Here is a 7,712-nt window from a genome sequence, read left to right as displayed (position 1 = left end):
AGTCCTGTGATTGTAAATAAACATCTGTTTACCTTTATACTCACGAGTGACTCATTTCGGCGAATCGGGAGTGCGGATCTCGTGAGACGGACGGACGTAACATATTAGACGTACGGACGAACGTAACATTTTGCCTGTGGTGTTAAAATAGAGTAGCATTTGACCCAACAATAACGATCTGCATCAAAAAAGAAAATTCGTCAGAAGGTGAGAAATTTGCAAATTAAAAACTAGTTCAAAAATTTAGATTTTAAATCTTAAAAATTTGTAAATTTTAATTTGATTTTAATTTCAAAATTATAATAATTATAGTATTCTTTCATGAAAATTCGGAATATACAATTATATCATTAATTTAATTATCATAAATACATTCATTTAATTAGATCTTTATATTTAGTTAAATCTTTATTCTTAATTCAAAAAATACCGAAATTTCATTAATAAAAACTGCTTAATAAAAGATTTAATTCCACAGGATTAAATTCGTGTAATTTTTTTATCATCAAGACATTGCCAATGCAAGAAATGTAATATTAAAACGAAAAACTTCGCAGGGTATAATTTCTAGGTAAAAAAATGAAAGGGAAGTTGTACCTGAGCAAGATTTCTATAACGGCCATAAAAGTTCCGCATAGTAGGGTCTTGAAACCGAAACACCCGATGAGGACTCTCATCAGGCTGGGCTCCTTGACCTTCTGTGATCCGCATTTCGCCACCTGCTCCAGCCAGACACTGATACGCCTTCCATTCCTTCTCCCAGGCTTTCGCTATTTTAACACCAAGAATATCACTTGTATGCTCTTTAAGCGGTGTATACAAATCAGTTACTTCAAGATCTCGACGATAACCCACCCAGAAAGTGCGTAGAATCCAACTGCGAAGAAAAAAATAAAGCAAACACGTTTTACTCGACTGAACCATCCGCAATTCGTCGAGGTTCCAGAATTTTGCTTTTCTCGTTGAAATTTTTTTCTCCTAATTTTCAAGATTATACTATCGCTTTACGTATTATCTTGCAAAATTGATCTGTATCCTTCTTTCCACTTTCAAATCAATAGAAACTGCGTCATTACACTTAAGAATCAAATATGGCACAAAATAATCAGAACAATTTTCTTTTCGTAAAACTTGACATCAATTGTTTATATCTCGATTAATTTTTCAATTAAAAAATCCTTTGGCACAAAATTCTATCTCCCAGAGCACTATCGATGTATAAAATTAAAAAAATTTCTGAAAGTTGATTAATTCACGCAGATTAACTCGTTATCGAATCGAAAAATGCGATAGTTTGTCAAAGTGTAATATCAAATGCATTAAAAATGAATAAGGAATGATTATACTAAAAAATAAAAATGGTAGGGTAATTATGTAATATAGGGGAGTCACCCTCTGATGATCTTGACTTTGACATATATTGTCAAGGTCATATGACATGAGAAAGTCGTGCGTTCCTAGGCAGGGGAGAGAAAGTGAGATGTTTTTAATATTATATGTCGAGAAGTAAGACGTTATTTCGTAAAATTTTTTGTTAATAACTTTTTAACGAATAACCAGCGACTGCTAAAACTTGTTAGAGGTTATTCAGGTTCATGATCTTGACCAATATATGTCAAGGTCAAGATCATCAGAGGGTGACTTCCCTATACTACATAATTATCAATGGTAGTTCCATTATATACTTTTCATATTCTTAGACTGGAAACTTTTGAATCTTATATATCAAGTTATGACGTTCTGTAAACTTTTCTCTGGATCGCATTACCTTCACTCTCAGTTTTATTATTTTTCTTAATCGGCTCTGTCACGAATGGTATTTGTAGTTTACTATTTATACTTACGTCAAGATGCTGAAAATGTTGGCATCCGCTCTGGGATTATTCTTCACTTTCTCGATATACGCTTTCCTATGCATGATGAGTGTCTCATGTGAATCTTTTCTATAAATGTATAACGGATCTTCAATACACACATATACTTCACATATATCCAGGTAACCAAGCGTGATGTAACATATACAAACTAATGCATTGTGTTGTACCCATGGTATGTGATGGGCACAGAGGCAACAATTGGTCAAACAATTTTTTCAATATCATTAACCTCGCGTATTAATCTGCACATTTTACAATATATACTTCAGACTTGACACCTTTAAGGACATGTCATCCAATACACAGAGAAAAATGTCTGGATTTTGTATATTATCTATATATATCTGTTGTGGATATTATATCGATCTTTTACTGATTTTGACAAAAACTTTAATTAACCAGTGAGTCTACATCGAGTACTATATAATCAAATGCAGTCGGTGCTAACCGATCGTATTTTACAAATTTCTTGATTCCGGCGTAGCCTTTGCAATTCATTCGCGTTTTCGCAACTATAGCGAAAGACTTTCACTCTTTACTTTAATTTGACTTCTGCAAGGTTCCATTTTCGCAATCTCTCGGAAGAATGGCTACGTTTACGTGTGCTTAGTCCGCGACCTATACGATAGGTGTCTTTGTTTAACCTACAGGATAAACAAGGACATCTATTGTATAGGCCGCGGCCTAAATGCACGGTGTAAACGTAGCCAATAACTACGAAATATTTTCAGGCTATGATATTTCAGGCCTAATATTGCCAGGTAATTAATCATTCGAAACTAATCTTCAGATTGTTAATCTGCAATTACTAGGCTGTTACTATATTCTTCAATAATTTCAAAATGCTAAAAATATGTTTATATATATATCTATATATTATTTTGTTATAATTGCTGGCTACAACAGTTGCATATGTTGTTATATATATATATATTTCCTGTGCATTTTCTAATTGAAATAGAACACGTTATAAAAAAAGCAACATGATTGCTTATTTATACAACACGAAAAATTTGTACTTATTATAATTTCAAATATTAATATATTAAAATATCAAAATATAAATGGTAAATAAAATAAACATTTTATTTTATTAAATTCATTTACTATTTATGTTATAATATAATAAAAAATATTTAAAAATTAAAGATTTTTAAGCTATGTGTGTGAAACTATTATATTATGAATAGCACAATTAAATGTATCTGCATAATTACAACAATAACTACATAGTTGTTTCAAAAAATGACTACAAATTATAGATAAATTATGGTAATTGCAACTATTTTTTCTCTCAATAATGATGATATCAACAACTGTTAAAACAATTAATTTTGACTTTGGGACAAGGTGAGACAGTATGTCTATTACATTGAACTCACGTAAATTCTAATTTTAAAATAACGTGTCAGCATCAATTTGTTACTCGTAAAGACCAACTTGCCAACTAGAGTTTGCTAGTGTGTCATATGTGATTAAAGCCTAATCTACATGTGTTTTTGCTTCCTGTTTTCTGCTTTTTACCTTATGCTTTTTTCCTTTTTTGCGACCGTTTCATCATATTTCTTGTTTCTTTCGAAGTTTGACAGCTTTAGTGACATAGATACACAAGTCATTATTTTATTTATATTACAATAATTCTAATCTTTTTAAATTTATATATTCTTTAAAATTAAAAAAAAATGTTTTAATTATTTTATATCAGTATACAAAAGTTATTATGTAAACAATTCTTCTATTTAAACAATTAAATATTCTAAATTCTAAACGTGTAGATCATTGTAATCTTAGCCAGTGAACATCCCGTATTACATAATTATTTTATCGTAGACGTTACTTATTTTTATTTTAGTAAATTGTTGATTAATAAAAATAATTGTATGACTGATAATAATAATTGTAATTGTAACGTCCGCCGAAATTTGCGCGCAGGCGAACGTCACGTTCAACGACGCCAGAGGCGTTGCCACGACAACGCGAACTGTCACGATTGTCGCGTAATTCTCGCGAACCGTGATCACGCGCTTAGAGCGTGATTGAACAGCTGTTGCGAGACCGTACTGCGCTTGCGCTACCTAATTTTGTTAATCGCGTGAAAATTTAATTAATCCAATAGCGCGACGAACTAGCACCCCATACTAAATCCTAAACCATAGGGAACTAAGAACCTCTCTAGTATTCTCGATCTATCGCAGTATTCCGAATAAATTAATAAATTCACCTCATTTAAATTCAACAATTGCAATCGCAAATATAACTGCGCTGGTTCATAAAGCGGCTAATACTGCGCTTACGATCGAGAATACGTAGCTGAATTGCATCCGCAAGTGCACCAAAAGCTTCCAACAGAATCTGCGAAAGTCCGTTGGAAGCTCCGCGATACGAGTAACGCACGAACACTCTGTATCCAAAACTGTATTTATAAAAAAGGGAAATATCCCTCGACGGAAATATAACGCGAATAAACGCGCACAGCGACTGCACACTATGCAGCTGCGGAGCGCCTAAGATGGCCCTGTCAACATTCAAATTTGACAATTTCCTCCTTTAAGACAGTAAAATTTAACAAAATCTCATCCGATCGAATTTTCTAGAACATTTCAAAAGGTTCAAGTAACTGTTGACAGGTCAACCCCCTTTCCCGCTCAGCACCGCCACTTTTAACGTTATAAAAGCGCGCACCAGAGCCGCTCGAGAGAGTTAGAGTTAGAGTTAGAGTTAGAGTTAGAGTGAGAGCTAGTCTACCGGTCTTTTCAAGGAGATTTTCATCAGAGAGTTCATCTTGGGAGTCAGAGAGTTTTTCGGAGCTTTAGTCTTTCCTTTTTCGAGTCATCGCCGAAATTTTGCGCTATCGGAAGTAGAGTCTGTGTCAGATTTTTCAACGGGGAGGCTCGTTAGATTTTTCGCCAGAACTTACACGCGTTAATAGAAATTCGCGCAACCCGATACAAGGAGGAACAGTGCCTGTGTGTGTGTGTGTGTGTGTGTGGAACTCCAACCGAAGACTCTCTCGAGCGGATCGTAGGTGCTCATCTGCAAAAATCCCGAGGACCACCCTCCATACCGGGCAATTCCAAAGATAGCCGAGCAACACCACGCCGCAAAGTAAGCTACACGTGGCACTTCCGCCTCAATCGCACTCTCTTTCCCCCTTTTCCTGTAAATAATAACTTTTCGGAAGTTTCCCCGTCTTCTGCGAAAGCAATCGCGTGCGGACCAAACGAATACGCATATTTCGTTCATTTATACTGTACATTCTACATTCCTTGTCGTGCAATTAATCTCCATATCTATATGCATATGTTATCAGTTCTTTGTTTTCTTTTGCAAACTTGAAATAATAAGCGAATAAACTTCTGGACTTCGATTTCTCCTTCTTTTGTTATTACTTTCCCTCCTCTCGCGAATAACCGAAGCGGCTCGAAGTGTCTGTGTCGTCCGATCGTTGTTACAATTTTTGTGAATTTGGAGTGGGAAGCCTCGCGCGCGCGTCGTGGCGCATGAGAACCGCGCCAGGCTCCCTATCCTCCGGGGCGACAGTGGCCTTACAACCGAGCCTAGGAAGCCCCTCTCAGGGCCGCCTCATTCCTCTAAAATCTCATTCCCAGAACTCCGTCCTAGGAAGCCCCCTCTCAGGGCCTCCAGGGCGTCCTAACCCAGACCCCCAGTCGCTCAAAACAGAGCCCTGGCAGTCTTCCGAGCGGAGAGCAACAGCCCCCTTCAGGGCCCCCTGCCGCTCACCCTATTTCTAACCGCCTGTCGTTATAGAAATTAAGATTTCCACTATCACTTATACTATCTCGCCCGACACTTCCCGAATCACCATTAGATTCACCGCGCCCTTGATTGTAGATGCCGAAAGGAAATCGCGCCGGTCGTGATAAGGCTCTCAAGGGCATGCAGCGGGAGTACTATTGGCGAAAAGAATTCGACCTGCGTGAATTCGCCGACCCGCGCATCGTTCAGCCGCCGGGATTTTATCATCCGTGCCTGGCAACTGCCAGGATCCGCCGCCACCATCGCCTCTACCCGCGAGACCGTTGCCAACGGTCCGAGAGATCGAGTCCGTCACCGGACAATTCCGTTGCACGCGCGACGTCATTTGGAGAAAACTTCAATAAACGCATGTCTTGAACCCTGCGAACCAGCGTTTTTCATTTAATCTTTTTGTGACCGTCGACCTCCTTCTTAATCTCTATAACCGTGATTACCGCCCTTGCCGCTCGAGGCGAGAATCACGCCGAGCCGTCGTCGGACGAGCCCACGCCGCGTCCGAGGGGCATTCGCACTCGCGCCCCGAACGTGACAGAAATAATGATTGTTAATAAATGTTCAAAACATTTTATATTTAACTAGATTATTTAAAAAATTGTTTAAGTATTTCTCAATTTTTATTTTTGATCTTATTGATTTTATTTCTAATCTTTATATCTGTACAAATAAATACATTCTATTTAAAAAAATTAATATGTATTGCGTGTCCGAAGTTCCGGAATAGCCAATTATCTCATTGGTTTATGAGAAAAATGTTTTAGACAAAAATTATATGACTTAAGAAAGTCCATTAGGCGGTGTAGTATTTATTTGAACTTTAGATGATCTTGAAAAGAAGAGAGAGAGAGAGAGAGAGAGAGAGAGCACGGACAAGGTCAACAAAAAAATCTTAAATGGAAACCCTTACTAACTTTTATTTTTTTATTGACCTTGACTGTGCTTTTCAAGGTTATTGAAAGTTGAAATAAATATCGCCTTTTAATAAATCTTTTAAACACTACAATTTTTATTTAAACTATTTTTCCGATAGAGTCAATACTTTCTTAGATAATTAGTCGTTCCAGAACTTTTGACAGTCACTGTATTTACTCAAGTTAAATATACTGTTTGGACCGCAGTTTGAGTTGGGATTAAGGCACACGCACGCACAAAATCACTTTGATTATAACTGTGAAATGTATTTACTCAAACTGAATTTTTTATAACTATGTATAGGGAGTGTCTTACAATTGCAATTCCGTTTTCAGGAGTAAGCGATTCCATATATTAAGATACAATCACGAGCTTTGACGTTACGGTCATTCTTGGCTTTGCACTACAAGTGATAGAACAAACAACTTCACTTCCCACACGTGTTGCAAGTCGTAGTAAAGGTTTTCGAAAAAATTTTTGCGACCGCGAGGATCTTTCTTCTTTAAAATAAGCAATAGTGACTTCGCAATGATTGTTCGCGTCTCGACTCGACAGCGAATTCGTGTATTGTATTGAGTCACTTCTGTGTGTTTCTTTTATACCGTTGTATTTCTGGATCGTTCTCGATGCTCTTAAAGCTTTGATTTGCGGAAGTTCGGTCATGAAAGGAATGATCCAGAAACACAACAGCTGCCAACGATGTTATTAAATTTGTTTCACTCTTTATTTAAAGGGCATATTGTAAAAAGGATAATTGTTGTCACGTGCCAATTGACCCTTTTGAATTCACATACTGCCATGACATTCGACGACAGTATGAGTCTGCACGAGTGCAGACACACTACCGTCATTGGCACGCGTAGGTTTGCGTTGCATAATCGAAATAGCGTGAGTTATGAGTAGTTGGGCAATACCAGCGCAATGTTAAGTATCCAATAATATTTATGAGTTCTATATTTTATGCCTCGTTTTTATGTGAGTTTCGAACAACTCATAAAACAAAAAATATGTATGTAAAAATATTCTCATAATAAGATAAAATTTATTATTTCTTATGTAGGAGACAGAGAGAGAGAGAGAGAGAGAGAGAGAGAGAGAGGGAGGGAGGGAGAGGGAGAGAGAGGGAGAGGGAGAGAGAGGGAGAGAGAG

General features: G+C 37.0%; 1 pseudogene; it reads right to left on the bottom strand.

Annotated features, from left to right (window-relative positions):
- LOC108768184 (probable multidrug resistance-associated protein lethal(2)03659) overlaps nucleotides 1-1,945 on the bottom strand; it is a 6,541-nt pseudogene extending 4,596 nt beyond the window's left edge.
- Between the last annotated feature and the right edge of the window lie 5,767 nt (nucleotides 1,946-7,712).

This window comes from Trachymyrmex cornetzi, unplaced genomic scaffold (assembly GCF_001594075.2).
Source record: "Trachymyrmex cornetzi isolate Tcor2-1 unplaced genomic scaffold, Tcor1.1 scaffold758, whole genome shotgun sequence".
NCBI classification, from domain to species: domain Eukaryota; kingdom Metazoa; phylum Arthropoda; class Insecta; order Hymenoptera; family Formicidae; genus Trachymyrmex; species Trachymyrmex cornetzi.
This window is presented reverse-complemented; position numbering and strand designations above follow the sequence as displayed.